This window comes from Argiope bruennichi, chromosome 6 (assembly GCF_947563725.1).
Source record: "Argiope bruennichi chromosome 6, qqArgBrue1.1, whole genome shotgun sequence".
Classification (NCBI taxonomy): domain Eukaryota; kingdom Metazoa; phylum Arthropoda; class Arachnida; order Araneae; family Araneidae; genus Argiope; species Argiope bruennichi.
Window position 1 is genome coordinate 117,088,371 of NC_079156.1, and position 14,710 is coordinate 117,103,080.

A 14,710-nucleotide genomic window follows, 5' to 3' on the forward strand; every position below is an offset into this window, starting at 1 on the left:
TTTTAAAAATTACGTATAGTTTTGAAGCAATTCTGTATATTAATAGTTTCAAAATTATCCGTGAATCGAAAAATTTAATACATATTTCCTTTTATATATGTGTCATTCATTATTTGATAATTAATTTCAAAACACACAGCAAATTTTAAAATAATTATAAAATAAATATTAAAATATTAGGAAATAATTTAGAATAAAACTTATTTTCCTGTATATTAATATTATATATAAGGCAAAAAAGTGTACTTTAAATACTAAAATGTATAATAAATATAGATATATAATAAATATTATAAAGTGTATTTTAAGTTACAAACACTTTTATAAATAATTGCACAAAAATAACAATAGTAAAAACTAATTACGCATCTTCATCAACCAATCAACATATTTCATGCCATGAAAGAATTCATTCTCATTTATTTTTAGTATATACATGACCCAAAAATTGGTAAAATTTTATATTTTTATAGCTATTTTAATTGTTCCTATCCTTCCAATTACTCTTTTGATAAAATTTCAGAATTGTATCTTTAATATTTCAGACGCTCTTCAAATTTTCATTTACGATGATAATTGGAATGCATTAACAAATAAGGATTTCAAAGTGAAATTTCTACATGTAACGGTTTTTATAATTATAATGCTTTAAATATGCTGTTTATATTTTTCTGGCTTAATGTAGAATTTCCAACTAATTTTTGTACATGTTTATTATTGAATATATGAAAAAACTACGCATGCGATAAGTGGTCAGCGTATTTAATTCTTTTTTATGTATAATATATATTAATGAAAAAGTAAAATGCTCATCATATATGGATATAATAGATAGATATTCAAATATATGCATATTTTTAATTCTATTTTAGTGAATTTAGAAATAAAATTCGATGTAAAACAATTCATATTTAATAAAGTTGTAGACAATTTAAAAAAAACGACTTTTTATTTCAACTAACGAGGCAAATTAAAATGTTTCTCTATTTCTTTTAAAAATGATTTTATTTGAACGTTATATTACAACATTATCAAAATATTTTCAATAATACAATAAAACTAATAATAATGTAACGTTACCTTTTAATCTAAATATCCGCAACATTGTCTTTAATTAACACTTCAGATTTTTAAGCTATTCTATAAATTGTTAAAATGATTAATTTAACAGTTTTAAACAAATCTTTAGAAACATCTCATGATTATCATTCTTAACTTTTCACATTTCTGGCATTGCAAAATATTTCAGACGAGAGCGATTTCTTACTTTTCAGCGTCAATAGATTGACGGGATATCAAATGGCAAAACGCAGAAAAAAAAGAAGGAAAAAACAGATCAGCCGGTTACGTCTAGCGAGTGGCTTCATGAAGTATCTATTAATCAATGCGCTGTGAGTTTTCGTTGGCGTTGTGATTTTTTTTTATGAATGGCAAAGTTGCGAGATAGGGAGGAGGGGAAGGGAGAGTTAGTGCAGTAGACAGATATATGGGCTATCTGGATCGCTACTGCTATTGTTTCATTCACAGCGTAAAATGATAACAGGTGTTTCGTTCAGTCACATTGGATACGGCCTAACGCGCAGTCATGTGCTCGACATTGCTCTTAAAGAGGGTAAGTCATAAAGCATTTTTGCAATCACATCTTATATTTTGATCATATATAGAGTGATAATTTCAATTTGTTTACAATGAAAGTGGTGTCAAGTAGATATTAAATCTTGATGAAGAATTGTGAATAGATTTAAACATATTTTTTGAAAGTTGTTTTCTTTTAATCAAAAGTAAAATTATTTTGAATTATCGATGTAAATAAGATTTGATTCATGCTTACATGGTGATGATAGAAATACGAATAGGCTCAAATGGGCTATTTTTTAATCATATATTGATTTTCTAAAAGTTTAAAGAGTATATTTTTAATAACAAATACATTGAAATGAATTCGTTTCGCATTCATACACAAAATGTTGCTTCTTTATTAAATGTTCATATTGCATATTTATTGAAAAAATTGTGCGTAGCATATTCAAAGCTTTATTACTATATTTAAGATAATTTATAGGAGTTTTATTATGTTTATTATTAAACAGAATTTATTCCTTTCGATTTAAACTTACAAAAAAAGTATTTCGAAATTGAAAATCTTGTTTCTAAATCTCTAATAAGATTTTTTTTTCTTTTTTTGCACAGAGCTTAAAGATGTTTAGATACACGAGAAAAAGCATACAAATGATACCTTTACTTTTATGTGTTGATCTTATTATTCCTAAATTTATTCGTTAAAAATGTACGAATTATAAAAGCAAATTCCTTACTAACAGATTTTGATAATTAATAATACATTTACCCTTTTAATAATGTATTTTTATTAAGAATTTATTTCTTTCTCTACATATACAAAGAAGAAAATTTCGGTGTGGAGAATTTTTAAATCTCTAATAAGAATAGTTTTTCAACAGAACTTTAAAATATTTAGGCACTCTTAAAAAGGCATACAAAGCAACGATGTACAATTCTAAATAAACATATTCTTTACTCACAAATCTTTTTAGTTAATAATGTATTTCGATTTCAATTATATATTTTTATTGATAATTTATTCCTTTCTATTCATATATTCATGTACACACAGAAAAATTAAAGTTGAAAATGTTATTTCTAAATCTTTAGTAAGAATTAGTTTGTACAGAACTTAAAGATACTTTTAAAAATATAAATAATAATTATGCTATTATATAAATTCTTATTATTCATAAATTTGTTCATTAAAAATTACAATTTTAAACACCATTTTTTACCGATAATTTGCTATATAATTGTGTTCTTATGCCTAAATTATATTCTTTATCGAATCCTTAATATAATTCGCTGGTTGATATTTGTTTTAATATAATTTGAACAGAATAATAATTTATTTCAGAATAATAATAAGTATTTCGAAACTCGAGAAAGTTTTTAAATATATTGATATTAATTTAAGTACCAAACTGCCCTTCCATTCCAGCTCAAATCCCTTCAGTGGCTTTAAAATAACTTCAATTCTATTCAATGCTATTCAATTAAAATAAATGTATTTTAATTTATTCAATATCTTTAAATCTCCAGAGGAAGGAGTTCGAACAGAATGCAATAAAACGTTCAATTAAACTTATGAAGAAAAATAGAAAAAAAAAACCTTTTAATTGTATTATAGTATTGAAGTACTTAGATTTTGGGGAATTAAATAGTTTGAAAAATAAAAAGGAGCCCGTTTGAGAAATCAGGAATTCATTACTTATTTTGATTTGCATAAATTATACAATCGTCTGTTTCGCATTAAAAGGAGCATTTATTTATTCTTTCGTTCATAAAAACTTGTTTTGGAAAGAAAATTTTAAACCTGCATTTTTTTTATAAATTTATTTCCCATAACACCATTGCACTTTTATTGTTGTAGATCAGGATAATGCGTCCCAAATTTTTTAATACGCATTTCAATTTTTTATCTATGTTATTCTATATGTATATATATTTTATATGTAATGTTAACTTAAATTCAGTATTTAATAATATAATATATTGCTCAAAAACTAAAAATAATATTCTTTACATATAAAATATTTTATTATGAAAAAATTGAAAGGTAAAATAATTTGTGTTAATAAAACTTTTAGAAATTGACATTTATAATGGTTATAAAAAATGAATATATGTTAAAAATACGAAACAAAATGAAATCTTCAGACAGCTTTCCTGAAAAGTCAAAATTTTTTCGAATCTAAAAATTTCTGTTTCAGCCCATATACTACATTAGGCATCGGTTTTTATACTTTTAAATCAATTTCCGCCTAAACTGCTGTACATTCCTTAATCGGAAATGGCTTTAAATTTTAATATTATAAGAAAAAAAGAATGACTTAGTTTAATTTAATTATATTAATGCCATGTTTTAAAGCAACACTAGTGTTATTTTGGGTCGGACCTCCAAATTTTGAACCATGGTCAGATGACGAGGACTACGTTTGAGCTGGCATTTCCACCAAACTTCTACACCCCATCAGCGGGTGAATATTCGGTCCAGACAGATTTAAGGTGTACCAGATCCAGCAGTTCTTTGGTAGAATCGGGTCTCGAATCTGGAACCCTCAGTTTCCGAAAATGGGTCCTTACCATCAGGCCATGGTTTGCTCGAAGGAGTGAATGGAATAAGATAATTTTGAGTGCAGGTATCTTCATTTAAAAATGTGCGTTAAGGGTATAAGAACATTTTACCTTTATTTTTCTAAACGAAAATTAAGATAATCAAACAGGAAACTGATTACCTTCGATTAATTTTTTTAAAAGCGAAGAAAAATCTCAAACGCCTGGCATTGTGGATCTATTTACCGTTCTCTGCTAATAAGAAAAATACTAAGTCATTAATCAGAGAGTAATACAAAAACGGGGAATAGCAAAAAAATCAGCAAGATGATTAGCAGAAGGACATATGTTGAACAAAAACACCAACTACTGATATTAACGTGTGTTTCTGCAATTACCGAAAGAGAAAAATAATTTCTTTCATAAAGTATCTAAAGAATATATACATTACGGTGCAGAAAATATCATTCTACTGAATGAATAAAAGTAAAATTATTTTTTGCTCTTTTGATTAAAATAAGTTTAGAATTTCATTCAACTCAACAATCACTGCCAATTTGAGGGAAGCGTCATGGAGTTCTTGAACTCAACGTTTCTAATCTCCGAACATAACAAGTGAATTGAGTAATGGCATGGCAATGAGATTACTTAGTAAGTGGTTGATCCACTTTTTCATTATATTAATATTATGGAAAAATTTGCAGTTTAATGGATCTTTGTACAACCTGTACATGATCAGATGAAAATTTAGGAAACAATGTGCAAAATAAGATTTTAAGACTATTTTAAATATAATACCACTTACTTATTTTTTTTGTTTATTTCTGAAATATCTACCATTTTTATAAATACGTGAAAAAAAATCTTACAGCTACACCAGCACCATACTTTTATGACCAATTATCGCATTATTAAGAATATATAAGATTTTGCGGATAGGACTGTCATGAAATAAATCTCTTGCTAAAGTATTAATGATAAATGATCAATAAACTTCCCTGTCTTCTCAGCTTCTTTGCAATAAATCATGAAATGAAGCGACTTCTTCTAATCCTAATCTTGGGGAATTTTTTTTCTTGTATATTTATTGATCTTACCTGCCTTGTTAGAATTGTTCTATCTTGCATAAATATAGAACATACTCACGACTCTTACTGGACTTATTAATGATTTTTTTCTATCGAGCATTGATGATTGATTCATCATCATCTGCCCGCATAACATTAATCATTAATAGCTGTATATTAAAGCAAAAAACAGCAATAATTTTTATTTCAAAAAGACTTGAAATTTAATAGGTTTTTTGTCGAATCTTTTTATCAAAATTATTTTTTTAATGAAAATTTTTAGTAAAGACAAAATTTAAAACTTTAAGTCATTCCAAGTCACAATTTCTCCGAAATGTATTTGAATATAAATTTTGAACCAGTATAGGAATTTAAATGCTCCTATAAATTCATATTTTTTTCCCACAACGTGTATTTTCAAAGCCAGTTTTAATCATGCAAATACATCAGAAATATGGACGCAATTCTAGACGCATCAGAAATATGGACGCAATTCATAGACGCATCAGAAATATGGCATCAATCATAGCATCAATTATAGCATCAATCATGGCATCAATCATAGACTTAGAAATATGGACGCAATTTCTGGATATTTCTGATGTATTTTAGTAACGCAAATGCATCAGAAATATGGAATAAAACTACTTTCCTCTTTACTGCATGTCTTATTTTTTCATAGAATTTTTATTACGTTAATGTAGTTGATGGGATTTCATATTAACTTTGTTCTCAATTTGACTTTATTAGTGTCTATTTATAAACCAGTTAATAAACTTTGAACAATATGGTTACTATCGTCGCAAGATAAAAAAGAATTCCAGAAATTTTTTCTAACAATTTTTCTAACATTCCAGTAATGATAATACTTAATATAATAGTGATAATTGAAGCAGTATTATAGAATATACATCGCATTAAATAAACCAACGAGAGTGATCTCATTACATTTTTCACGCATACTCTCTAATAAACTTGTCATGCCAGAGAAAATCTTACACGCATTTGGCGTACAATAGTTAAGAAATAAACTTTCGGCGTCACTCTTGGCCATTTATTTGGCGATTAATCCCTGATATGTGTTAATAGTGCACAAAAAATGAATTTGTGTTTTAAACGCGTTTTTCTCAACCGATTGAAACAAAAATTTGATACAAAATTGCATTTGTAATCAGAAAATCTCATACCAAATTTGATATATTTAATCAAATGAGGTTTTGAATTATTACATGCTTCTGAAAGTACAGACCGACAGGCAGTCAACCTGTTATTGAATTTCGCTCAACGTTTGATAGGTGTGTATACTATGGATATTGAATCTGTACATCGAATTTTATTTATCTAGCGCTCTTCGTTTTATAATTATAGAGTTAACTTATATTCCAACAATCGGACAGACGGATTTCCTCTGAACAGATTTCACTCAAAATTTGAAAGAAATCATGTAATTAAGTATAAAGACCATATACTAAATTTCAATGATCAAACTCAAAGTATTTTTGAGTTGTGTTTGTCACAGACATACATACAAACGGAATTTTTTCAAAAATATGTTTTTCGAACTCAAGGAAGCCTAAAATGTGGAGAATCGTCAAAATATTCAGTTTGAATTTTTGACGATTACTATATTTTTTTTCTAAAATACGCATACGAAGTGAAATATCGTTTCTAACAAATTTCTTTTTGTCACACATATAATTTTAAATTATATTTTATACCACTTATAATCCACATTTATCCCAGATATAATAAAAATTATTAATTTTCCAACATTATTTCTTTATAATATATTATTTAGTCTCGTCAATACATGCTTTTAATTCGAATCAGTTACATTCCTTCTTAATTCTGATATCCATTTGCGTTCTGAGAAAAATCAGCCAAGTGTTGAAAGGTGTTCCGTTTATTTTTCTCTTTAAGGAAATTCGTCACAGCAGCTGGCACGCACGCAGCTGGTACATATTGACAGCAGATGGCAGTGTACACATAAATAAAATGAGAAAATTTATAAAAAATAATTAAATTCACCCAGAATTAATTGCAGTCAGATAAAAACAACGTTCTTATAAATTCTGTGTTTTAATGTGTTTCAAACATTGCTTTTACTACAGGAATATAAATGCAGTTCTTATTATTATTTCATCTTAACTAAAGCAAGAAACGTTTTTTCGTGTGTTTAATATTATTTGAGTTGTAAATATATTTGATTTACATTTAAAATCGATTGTTTTCCAACAGTTTGTGCAATATCATTCTCAGACACTTCTAAATATTTGAAATCCGGAAATTTCAAGAAAAAAATTCTTGAAAATACTTTCTTTTATTTAATATCTACAGAAATTTGATGCAACAGTTCGTTTGAAATTAAAGAACATTTTTATGAACTTCTAAATAGAAATAAAATTAAAAATTGCGTGATTAAGAAAAAAAAATTGGTGAAGATAAAGTCTAAAAGATACTGGTATTACTAAATAAAATTTAAGAAGGAAAAAAATTATTTATATGAATGCAGCTGTAAAAACTAAAACATTTACCTTTTCAGAATCGTTTGCAGATGCCGAAATAATAAAAAAAATCCGCTTGCTGAGAAAATTTTTTAATTGCGATTTGTTTTTAAATTAACTTAAATTTCTCTAACTTAGCATTCATTCATTCATTAATAATTTTAAAATTAGAAAAGCATTTTTATCCGTTTCTCAAAATAATTACTTCAGGTGGAAGAGCTACCTCTAAATGAATGCCAGAAAGTTGATGTTAGATTAACAAATGGAAGTAAATGCAAATAAATGAGAGAGGATCTGATGAACATGTGAATATAAAAAGTGTTTTCATGTTTTTACCTTCAATAAGAAGGTAAGAAAACATTTCCTTCAAGTAATTTTGAATCTTGAGGATTAATCACATTTTTTGTAAAGAATCCGGGTAGAATGGAATTGGGAAAAAAGATTGTTTCAAAATACAACCTTCTCTATAATAGTTTTTATATTCAATTATCCTAATTCAGAATGGCTACAACAGGATTTTACGCTTGATTTGAAAGAACTCTGAAATGCACTCAATGAATTATTTTTCAGCTATTTTGAAGTTTCTCTCAAGAAGATATAACTCTACAAGTTCTGTTGTAATGTTTACTATTATCCGTCAAATTAAAAAGAAAACATTAAGCGATAGCTGATAATTCCCTATGATAACTTTCTGACTACCTAACTTTCATAACCGCCAAACTTTTCCATCTGATATTTTAGATGTTCACATGAATACAATACAAATACAATATTTAGAAGGGTATAACTGTCAAAATTTTTCTCTAAATGTTTGTCGACTTTCAAAGTTTCAATCTCAATTTTATTTGACAAAAATTAATTTATCTGATCCTATGGGAGAATTCAGTTAATTATTTTCTACTCAAAATATTTTAAATTTGCCTGTGTTTTTGAGAAAAATCAATTTTCTTAAAAGAGTAAACAGAAAAAAATGTTACAATCAGGAAGAAACGATTAATTCTTTATTAAGACGACTAGGCGGTTTCACCATGTCATTTTTGGATTGAAAAGTATATATTTTTTAAAAATTTTATATGGAAAATAATGATCATTCAGTAGTAAAAATGTGAATATGTGTAAATTGATAAAAATAAGAGCAATCAATAAATAAAGCAAAATTTATAAAATAAATCAATTTTTTGGTAATTAAAAATTTTTTGGTGGCTCATTTCTTAACAAATATTTTTTTTAGATTGAAATAGATAATATCTTTCAATATTTTCTTATAATAATATTTTAGCATTTTATTGGTTTACAGGTAAATGGATTAGAAAATTTTCAAAAAAAAAAATGTATATTCATCTTATAAAATATATATACAAATTGTGGAGAAAATATTTTCTCATACATATAGAAATTATTTAGAAATTAAAGTTTATATATATCCTTTCATTCCAAATAGTTCATATATTTTTCCACAAAATTAATAATTTTGATTTAGTTATATTAAATTATGATATCCCTTTCTCAAACACAAAATTGAATGTCAAAATTTTATATAAAATGTTTAGATTAATTTGTGGCAAAAATATCTGTATCTGAAACATTTATGATGAAGACTACTATTTGTTATTAAATAGTATAACTATAACCGTAACTCAAAAATAAACAAACATTTTAGAATTAAATGTGAAACCTTAATTTTTTGTGAATTATCTTCGTAATACTGACAAAATTTCACATTAATAATTTGAAAATTTAAAAAAATATATAGATTATGTCGAATTTCCAATGGTGATGGTATATATATATATATATATTAAGCATCAAATAATTTCAATACTTTTTGGTATTATTCAGCGTCAAAGTAAAAACTTATTAAGTTACAAGTTTTTCTAATTAACTTATGATGCACAGTCTCAAGATGTTAAGAACTCCAAGTGTTTATCAACGACTTAAAAAGAATTATTAAGTTTTTTTCAATTACTCACTTAAGCAGTTCCAACTAGAGTCATTTTTTAAATCATTAAAGTTTTAAATAACCTTAAAAATTAATCAGCATTTTGTAACATGAATTCTTTCCTAAGTGTCCACTTAATAAATGACTATGCTTATTCATTTGCTTTTAAGTGGAATATTTTTCAAAAGTCTCTAGTTCCAAGATTATTTTTATAATTAATGCTCAAACTATTTTCTACTTTTATTTCTTTTATTAATTTTTTTTCTTTGAGAAACAGAATCATGTTCTTTAATTAGATAATGGTTGGACTAAAATTTTTTATCCTTAAATTGAGACAAATGAAAGTGTTACAAATGAATATTGTGTGAAAATACATGTTCATCATAAGTTCATATAAAATTTTTCAAACTTATACACTTTATGTTTCTATCAAAATATCCTATCAAATAATTTGTTAATATTTGTCAATTATCTTTGATTTGTCTGTTAGAAATTATCTGCTTATTGCTACATACATGGGTTGAGAAATTAATTATCATTTTGAAAAGTGGTTCGAACAAATTACAGAATATTATTCTAAAAATTTCACTAACTAACCTTGAATATTATATTAGTGCATATTTATTAGAAAGCAAAATGATATGCATTTAAAGAAATAAATTTCTTGACTTGTATGGGACAATAAGGAAAATGGTTCATGTATTTTGAAACGAAACATTAATTTATTGATTATGTTCCAAGTTTGTTATGATGAAATTTTTTAAACACAAACTACATACCACTTTTCATCGTCTAGTTGACCGAAATAAGTTATTGGGCCCACATATAAAAGGAATGATATATAGGGCAATTTAACTTTCGGGATATGTATATATTAGAAATTTTTTACTGGAGATTTGCTTAGGAAATTGAACATTTTCATCAAAATTTGGTTATTTTTCTGCTCTTTTTTCAAATAGAAAAATGACTATGAAGTAAAGCAAGTTCTTCTTGGAAATTCAATTTTATCAAGCAAATCATGATTAATTTCTACAAAGCAAGTGCAACTAGTTTTGCAGCAAGGAATGTAAGGATGTTCGACATTTTAACACGGGAAACAGTTAATAAGACACAGTATATACATTAATAGAGCAAGTGAATATATAATACTGTAATACTCTATAATTCTGTAAAATACTTGTTGAAAATCAAAATTAGATGTTTTATTTCCATAGGCTTAATATTTTTTGATAATAATGCACTCTGCATGAAATTTTAAAAAAAGTTCTAGGTAAAATTCAGTTTTTTTTTCTAAAGAATATAACTATTTTAGATGAAATCTAATGATTCTGGAACTAACAGTTATCATATCATTATAATGTTGATGAAGTTAGTTTGCTATTAGTCTTAAAATTATTTTAATATTTATTTTCCTTGTTATCGATACATCGGAAAGACCATCATAAAAATTTACTGTTTTTGTTTATTTCAATCAATTCAATCCTATTATTTATTTTCATTTCCGGACTAAATATTTTGAATACAGTCTAAACAGTTTTCAGTAATACTTATTTAATGATTACAAATTGCTAAAAAATGCATTGTTACATTTTTTTTTTTTACATCTGAAGGAATTCCTTTTGAAACTGATCCCCGTTTGCTTACATTCTTGAAAAGTGATCCATTCCCTTGAATACTAAAAAGCTAACACTTAAGCTAACTTTTGAAACAATGTAAAAGAATTGAACGCACAGGTCATTTAAATTACAGAAAAATCCAAACATTCAACCATCTTTTAACATGGTTTTATGGTATCATAATCGACTGTAACTATTCATAAGTCGCGTTGATTTCCAAAGAAAAATATTTCATTTATATGGATAGAATGAAAATTAATTTCGATACAAAATGCATTTCAAGAGATATTCACTTGTGTTCTATATAAGAAGAGGACAGATCATGAAAAAGAAGCTCATTCAGACATGATAATCACTAACTGACTACCACAACCCGGCATAGTCCCACGAATAAAACTAAATGACGGGCCACCACGACAGCAACACAGGCGGGAACTGTGATTGAATCCTAAGGGTTATCACTGGCCACGGCACAATCCTTCCCTTGGGAAATACGTCCAGTCATCAATAGGAGATATTCCAGTAACACTGGAATACCTACCAAGAAGGCGAGAACAAACCACCATATCAGATGCGTCTGATCCTCATTATTGAGGTGTCCTCACCCCAGTGGGATATTCAGACATGATAAACATTTTCCTTGCTATGGCGTCTTTAATGCTTAAATTTTATAGTTGTAAAGGCCTCCATTATTTCGAAACTTTTGAAAGGTATTTCAATTTAAAAAGATTCAGCCATTTGAAATAACCCTTAATCCGTTGTTATTATTATACATCAAGCTACATGATATAGCTAAAAATCCCCGCTTTTGGAACGATAAAAATATGCTTCAGAAAATACAATGGATTCCTTTTTACGAATTTCCTCTGACATTTTAATCAATTCCTAAGATAGTATTTTTCCAGAAAAATATTAATGTTACAGTAAAATAAAGTTCCCGCTTTAAAAAAATGATCTGAAATATTTTTAAATCAAAATCTATTTTTGAAACAAAGCATACGGAGTAAAAAAGATGATTGTAGCGAGAGAAGAAAGATAATAAGCATTGGATATCTTTAGAATGAAAAGAAATTAGAATTTCAATGATAAAAAGTAATTAAAATTCCTTCTCAATATCGAAAAAAAAAGAACGAATAATTGGTTGAATAGAGCTTTGCCACCAAGAAAAATCAAAATACAAAACTCATCAACGTTTGAGAAATCTAAACATCATTGTTAGAATACTGTTTGTTTTGGAATAAAATAAATGCTTCATTTCTTGCAAACATTACAATGAAATGTTTCATTGGAAAAAAGAATAGAGAAATAAGATTTCGTATGGATTCCCAATATTCTGTCTCAGGTTTTAAGAGAAATGTAAATAAATGTCTCATGAAAATGGAATTTTTATTTTGGATTTATTTATATTTTTTACGAACTTTCTACGCCATTTTTGATTAAAATGTATTGTAAACAAAATGGACTGATACATTCTGAAGACTATTTATGAAAATTATTTTCTTAGTTTTGATGTCTTTCGGAATTATTTAGTCAAAGGATTTAACATTGTTTGATATTTTTTATGTTTAGGAACCTTGATGGCATTGTGAAATTGTTCGACGGGTTTTGTATATAAATGCTTCTAGCAACACCATGCTGTCGAACTTTGAATCGATAGCTATCCTTGAAAGTCATTAAGGCTTTTACTGATTAAATATAAAATATTACAAAAGAAATATTGAACACAATGCTGTAAAACTCTTTACTTTGGAATAGCTGAGTACTGAATTTTCTTAAGTTCAAAAGACAAACCAAAGGCAGAACTAAATTAAGCTCTCAAGTTATATACAGGACAAAATATTAGCCATTACTTCTAGGGATATTTCACCTCAATCATATTATCACGAGTTTTCCCTAACTTCACAATAAAAACCGGATTCCTAATGACACTAAAGTATATCGACAATAAGGTAATTATTGTTATTATATATTTCTAAAACATTAGTTTGGAAATATTATTATAGTTTCTATTCTCTTTACTTTTCAGTCAACACCGGCATCCCTTCATTGGACTATAGACAACACACATTCGAAAACAATGTATAGAATAATACTAATTTGTTATGGAATAATATATTATTATTCTATAACAAATAACACTTTATGTTATAACTGCCATATTTGTTTGTTCATAATGCATTTGAAAATTCCTAAAAGTGTAATTAGGATTTTAACTATTAATAACTCTTAGATTTATATTATCTTTATTAACAGATAATGAAGCATTTTCAGAAATTTAATGAGCGAATGCAATTAAGACACAAAACTTATTAGAATTTACAACATTTTAAGATTCAAAGTTCTACGTTAATACGTGAAACTTGTTTCAGGCTAATTCATTTAAAGGAATTTTCTATTTCTGTGAATAACTATTCATTTATTTCAGCATATATTATTAAGGAAATATTTCAAATTATTCTTTCTTTCATGCAATTTTGTTCTCATACTTAAGAAATCTCTTATAATATTTCTCTAATTAAATAAATCATTTCACGAAATTACTAATTAGGAAGAATTCTTTGAATATACGAAACTTAATTAATTGAATTAAGCTAAACTAAATTAATTGAATTACATTTAGAAAATAAAATCAATTAAGATAAAGAACGACAAAAAATGTCACGGCTGCCAAATAACCATGCTATAGCTGGCTTCTCCGACCCCCCTCCCCCCGAAGGTGCGTGAGAAAATTTGCATGACCGGACCGCCAACGATAGCAATACTGGCATCGACTAAGGTTGAATCCTAAGGGTCATCACCGGCCACAGTGCAACCCTTCCCGTGGAAAATGCGTCCTTTCATCGATAGGAGGTACACCTCCACCATTCTTGTATTCACCAAGGTGCCATGAACTAACTACCATGCCGGAAACTTCCCATCCTAATTTCTGAGGTCCCCCCCCCATTGGGATACATTTGCCAGAGAAAGAATGCCATCAATAACAGTCAAAACACACAACACTTGCAACTTACAACGAGTAAAACAGTATTGAAATTTTGCCATTTCTTTATACTTTGAGATCACTTTTCTATTCTCTAGTGCTTATATGAAAGCATGTTCAATATTCATTTAAATTCATAATGTGATAAAATCCTTGCAATAAAATTATTATGAAAACGAGGAAAATTTCAAATAATTTTGATTGCTTGTTTGATAACATAGATTCAATGGCATATAGTCTTTTTAAAAACAGAGTCTGTTCTTTTCTCTTTAATTCTCCTGATTTTCATTATTTTCTGAAATACTTCCTTTCATTATTTTCTTAAAAATCATGATATAAGCATGTTGTCAGATGATAAACCACGCACTTTAAAATGTAAAATTTACATTTTTTTATAATTTAAGGATATTATCAACATGCATGATCTTTAAGTTATGTTTGTATCTTTCGTCATGATGTATATAGCATTGTAAACTGAACACAAA

At 26.9% G+C, this 14,710-nt stretch overlaps 1 protein-coding gene across 5 annotated transcripts in view; it reads left to right on the forward strand.

Moving 5' to 3' along the window:
• The window catches only part of LOC129972348 (FMRFamide receptor-like), a 359,306-nt gene that overhangs the window by 298,967 nt on the left and 45,629 nt on the right, over nucleotides 1–14,710 (forward strand). The window contains exon 1 of one of the 5 annotated variants that reach the window (XM_056086458.1): nucleotides 1,561–1,612. The exons of the other annotated variants lie outside the window; for them this stretch is intronic. The gene's annotated coding sequence lies outside the window, so the exon portion shown is untranslated. Of the gene's footprint in view, nucleotides 1–1,560; nucleotides 1,613–14,710 lie in introns of those variants that run through there. 5 annotated transcript variants of the gene reach the window in all.